The 5,993-nt window shown below is 34.0% G+C and overlaps 1 long non-coding RNA gene across 1 annotated transcript; it reads right to left on the bottom strand.

The window, feature by feature from the left end:
* Positions 1–2,430: 2,430 nt before the first annotated feature.
* On the bottom strand, positions 2,431–4,849 carry LOC145822684 (uncharacterized). The gene is made up of 3 exons (XR_014364331.1): positions 4,629–4,849; positions 3,625–3,682; positions 2,431–2,859 (listed from the first exon to the last, which is right to left on the bottom strand). It is a non-coding gene; the product is annotated as an uncharacterized LOC145822684 (long non-coding RNA).
* Between the last annotated feature and the right edge of the window lie 1,144 nt (positions 4,850–5,993).

Below are 5,993 nucleotides of genomic sequence, written 5' to 3'. Positions count from 1 at the left end.
TCGAGCGAAGGGTGCAAATTATGGAATTTCCACATTGCAGTTCTAAGTTCAAAACTCGATTTTAAACCTTCAAAACACATCTTTTGGGGCCAAAACTTAGTAAAACATTGAGAAACTCATAGTACATGATGAATTATAAACCATTTTGCAAAATCAAGCTGAAAAGCTTTGCCAATTGTACAAAACTAAACTTGAAATATAGAAAACATAACATGCATGAGTTGACATGAACTTTAACTTTCCAAAAAAAAATCAAACATGGTAAAATGGTATGAAACTTGATGAATTTCCAAAACCAAGCTATGATCAATGCATGCATGTGAGAATTCTTCAAAATCAAACTCTAAATGCAAGAGAATTTGCATGCATGTATGGTTATCTTCTTAATTCTTCTTCCTTAGCTCAATTAATCTAACTCCCTTGAATTCATGCATGAAACAACCCCATTACATAACTAAAAGGGTGAATTTCTACCTTAAACCTTGAACTCAAGTGTAAAAGTTTAATCTTCCAAGTTCTCTCCAATTTCCCTCACTTTTCTAGCAATTCCCCTTAATTGAGCTCAAGTCTCCTCTTTCCCCTCTCTCTCACGTTTTGTTGAAGAAGATGATGATCAAATGGATTCTAGAGGCTATATTGACCTTATATAGGCTGACTTGGTTTAGGTTAATAAAGTAGGATTAAGTTAAGCCATGCTAACTTATTTAATCTAATTTATTCTAATTATTTGGTTCCGAATCGAATTCCAATTACACCTACCATAATGTTCTAAAAATTCCAAACAACACATAAACCAAGTCAATTTCGTGATCAGATGCTGATAAGGCCTTTAATTCGCAAAACAAAACAGAAACACAGACAAATATTTCTACGACAGACAGATACGAGCACAAATAACACAATTCACATGCAATTAACTAAGAATTTCCTCTTAATTACATATTAGGCATTCTTAATCAAAGATTAAAGCAAATCACAGGTTAGGGTTGTTACAGTAGCTCACCTTAATGTGGAGGCTATTTTTATTTAAAAGAAAAAAATATATATATACAATAACCCAGCCTTAACATAATTCAATTAATTAAGTAATCAATCTATATAACTGATAAAGAGAGAATAAATTCAATGATTATTAATAAAACTCACGTACATACTCACATAATTAAGTTATCAAAATTAAGTTATCAATATGTATTATTGATTTCAAAAGCCGCATGTAAATAAGTGATTATTAAGAAAATATCAAAGAACAAATATGTACGGATCTACCAAAACTTAGAAATAGTTGCTTTTCTTAAACAAGAATTAATTATAGAACTTGATACAATTTTCTCACTTGTGTTGAGATTCACAAAAAGATGGAACCCAACTCATGTAAAGGTTGTGTTGGATATCGTGATTGATCTATGTGTTCTTAGACTTTTTTTTAGAACTTGTGCTAAAACCCTAAGTTCCAAAGTTGTGTGAAAAAAAAAAATTTACGAAAATAATAATTCCATCTTTAAATATCAACACTTTTTTTTGTCTTTTCTTTTGCTTAAAAAATCAATGTATCAAGGTATCTTATTTAATTTGTTTGTTTGAGTTTAACAAAAAAAAAAAAAAAAAAAATCTAAAATTTTTTAGAAATTAGTTTGGTAAAATAAATGAAAAGAAACTCATTATTTTTATATGATTTTCCCTGTTTTGTTAAAAAATAATTTTTAAAAATTTTAAAATGTGTTTTTTAGTATTTATTTTTGTCACTAGTTTCTAATATTTGGAAAAAAAATTAGAACACAAATTCTAAAAATTCAACCAAACAGAATTATGTACATATATATATAGATATTTGGAGCACGGATTTATTTTATTTTACCCGCATCTTATGAGTTCTGAGATCACAGAAACATGATCTGCTCTAAATGGAGCAGAATTATTGTAACGCCCCGAAAATTGGGCAGGGTATATCTATTTATGCAACAAAATCCACCTGATAGACAAACACACACACACACACATATATATATATATAGCTAACTATTCCATACATTTATTTCCATTAAATCCCCAAATGTCAAATATATGATGTTCACATCTCAATGCCCCAGTTCTAATCCCAAGCATGCATTTTACAACAAATATGAAATGAAAGCCAAACAGAAAATAAGTGCCCTACAGACTTACAAATTTATCCAAGAACATTCTTGGTTACACAAAATGGAGTTTCAACTCAACACAAATACAGCCCTGGGCTTACATTCAATAAACAACAATAACACAAAATGAAGCCTCAGCTTCGAGTCCTCCCAAGTCAGTGCCTTGGCGGAGGCATATCGCTTGTACCTGAAATGGTTTCCCTTATAGGGTGAGCCACAGCCCAGTAGAGATATACTACAAAACATATGGACCATGTCAATACTAAAGAGGAGTATGCTCCTGCCATGCTCATGATAAAACAATTTATCTCTCTTTTTATAAAGCATGCAATGCTGAGATACAATAACAGATGTCACACCCCAAATCCAGGTATGACCGGCCGTGGCCCACAGGGACTCAGCCTAAGGCACACGTAAGCCTAACCATTAATCCATAATCACATTGAGCAACTATACAAAAGTCCAGCAATAAATAACCAAACTCAATCCAGCGACATGCCACAAGTATAAACGGAAAAACCAACCGTAATCAAAACCATCCAAACTTATGGGATATAAACAACCCACATATCAAAATAATCCTAAATGAATCTCAATAAAAATAAAAAGAAATATGCACAAATTTGATATAACAATCTAAAACAAAATAAATGAATGTCCTAGAGGTCCATGCAATCGAGTCCCCGCTATGCCATGAGTCCACTCTAAGTCCTTCTAACACCTGGAAGTGATAAAAACTAAGTCAGCTGATAGCTCAGTGAGTAGCAACATGGATAGTAAATACAGTTTTGAAAACAGGGTTTAATTCCAAAATAAGATATATATCACAGAAACTAGATTGGCATACAGTTTGGTAAATACAATCTGTTTCAAAAAGAAGGTTCCACAATTCAACACTTAAAATACTCATGTCTCGCAAGAACATGATAAACGACATTTTCCACTTAAAACAGATTATAACATGAACACCAATAATTTTCTGCGTACCAAGAAAAACAAATAATCTGCCACACAGTTCTCAAGGCTATAAGCCCCGTTGGATCCAATACCGAACTAAGAGTCATCCTCAGGGTGGCACCTGGGCCTTATCTCAAAGACGATCCGATTGAAGGTCACCTAGTTGTTTTTAAAGGTCTTTTCCTTACAATCGTTGAGCACTAGAGTCATCACAGCCCAACCCGGATCTGTTCCCTAGTGGCCAGAGTCACCACACACAGTGGAATAATTTCCCTGGACTAAATACACACATGGTCCCAATAATCAATACACATCAGTTTTGCAAAACATGGTAGTTCATCATTATAATCATGAGACCAAAACAAATAGTTTACAGTATGCCAAGTTCACACATGTTTCAGAAATAATTTGATTCAATTGATAATATAATAATTTATCAAAACAGTTTAGTCTTGAAACAACAATTTAATTTTCCAACAGTTCAGGGTAGGGGAACATTTATAAAAATACGTAGCATGAAACTACTCACCTGAAACGAAATGATATAATCCTTGAATCGAATAGAGTGTAAAAGTCCAACTAGTGTCCTGAACGAAGTATATAAATAAAAAAAAAAACTACACGTCACAACTAATTTAAAATACTATAAAATAGGAACTAAGTAACCTCAACTAAAGCGCACTAACATGGCTCAACCCAACTCACCGTTACTCTTAAATATTAGCTAAGTTCATGTTCTTCAACGTTTAAAATCACCCAAGACATGGGTTCCGGTCAAAACTTAATTAATTGTGACTTTAAGATAAAACAGAATTTCAAACAAGCCTTCCCAACCTATTCGCTAACTTTGAAAATTACAAAAACCCACTCCACGCTATTCAAAAAATTCCAATAACCTCCAGATATGATCTAATGTATCCTAAGTTTCAAACCCAAATGGTTTCACTTGATTTGCTTATCAAAATAATTATCTACAATTTATTATATCCAAACAGGTTGTTTTCTGCAGCACTTTAAAGAAATTGACGGTTCTTTTAATATAGACGAGCAATCAATGCAAGGCCAAAAATGTACGAAACTAGACTCGTAACCAGTTCTAATGACACTAATTTGATAATTTTTGGATTTATACCCAAAGAGGACAACACTCCCGAATTTACTATTTCGGACTGGTTTCCCGGACAGATTTGAATACCTCAATTTATATGGATTTTGACTCCCAAAAATTATGAAAAAATTCAGATATACAATTCAATATGTAGTTGATCTACTGTAAAAATTTCAGTTCAAAATTCATCCGTTTGATATGGTTTCTTGATTTTTAAAGTTTGTGATTCTGTGCAGAATTTTTGGACTAAGAATTACACCATTCTTTATACATGAATTTAACTCCTCAAATTTCTTAACAGTATATATATATATATATACAAAATACATAAACCTACAACTTCTCCATCAATGATCTAAATAATAATAGAGTAAGAATAAAGAACAAAAACAAAGAAAAAGAAGAAGAAGAAGAAAGATACCTACCACACCCAAAAATTACTCCTTGTTTGCAATCCCCTTTTTTCTTCTTCTTTTCTCTCAAACTTCTTCCTCCCCGTGGCTGTTGTGGCTGCTGCTATAGAATGTATTAGGAACCTAGGGTTTTTCTTTTCTTTTCTTTGTTATACATAACATAAATGACTCTAGACAAAAATGTCCTTTGTTTTATTTTATTTTATTTTATTTTATCTCTCCATTAATTTAAATAAAATACAACTACTATTAGATCAAAATGTGCTTACTAATTTGTATAGCGATCCCGGGTTTACCCTTGTTGTACAGTGATCCGGACATGTGTCCGTGGATGTTGGTAGTTGTTTATCATCTTGTTTGCATCCTCTTTACTTTGTATTTGAGTTATAGGATGTGTTGGGCAGATTTGTTACAGGTTGGTTGAGTTTAGAAACCAAAACTAGTTGCCCAGATTTTGTCCTGTCCGCTCGAGCGGGGGTTTGGGAGCTCGAGCGGGGAATACACCCATCCAGTATTTCCTGTGCAGTGTTGGACGCTCGAGCGTGGGATTAGCCGCTCAAGCGGGGTTGTGTGAGTTCCGCTCGAGCGGGAAGTTGGAAGCTCGAGCGGAGACCTGGCTCTGTAAAAGTGCTGGGAGAGTGCATCCGGCGCTCGAGCGGGAGTTTGGCCGCTCGAGCGGGGGTTTGTGAGTGACGCTCGAGCGGGGCGACTGGGTTTAAGTCCCGAGTTGTGACTTTTCAAATCACTTTTTCACTTTCTCTTCTCTCTCCTACTTTTCCAAAAACACCATTGTTGAGCCTCTCACTCTAGAACTCTACCTTCTCTCTAGGTTTTGATCTAGTAGGAGTGATTTGCTCATCTTTGGCCTTTACAAAAAAGTTGTTGATCATCGAGGGCTACTTTTTAATCTGAAAATTTCGGGTTTTGGAGCACGTTGGGTTTTGTCATCTTCTTCTTTGGGGCTCCGGATTTGAGGTAGGGATATCCTACTCCTCTCTATGGATTTTGTCTTTAAATTTTAGTATTTTGAGATGTTGGGGTTGGTTTGGTAATTTTGTGAAAGTTTGGGACTTTTGTGTAATTTTACAAAAGTTGGGGTTTTATTTGTAATAAACCTAAATGCATGTTTGGCATAGAGAAATGGAATAAATGTTGAATCATTGATGAAAATGGGACCTAAGGGTGGAAATGGTAATTATGGATAATGACCTAATTACATTGTTTGATTAATTGGGATAATTAATTGTGAGAAATGAGGAAATTGAAATGTTGATTGAATATCCATTTGTGCATTTATTTTCTGTTTAGAAATAATTGCTTTGGGCTATCGGTGGAGGATAGTCGTGATTGTTGTAGACAATGCATGATGATTAGGCA

Source organism: Camellia sinensis, chromosome 3, assembly GCF_055761805.1.
Source record: "Camellia sinensis isolate YWXY chromosome 3, ASM5576180v1, whole genome shotgun sequence".
NCBI lineage: Eukaryota > Viridiplantae > Streptophyta > Magnoliopsida > Ericales > Theaceae > Camellia > Camellia sinensis.
The sequence above is the reverse complement of the archived record's forward strand: the minus strand, read 5'-3'. Positions and strand labels throughout refer to the sequence as shown.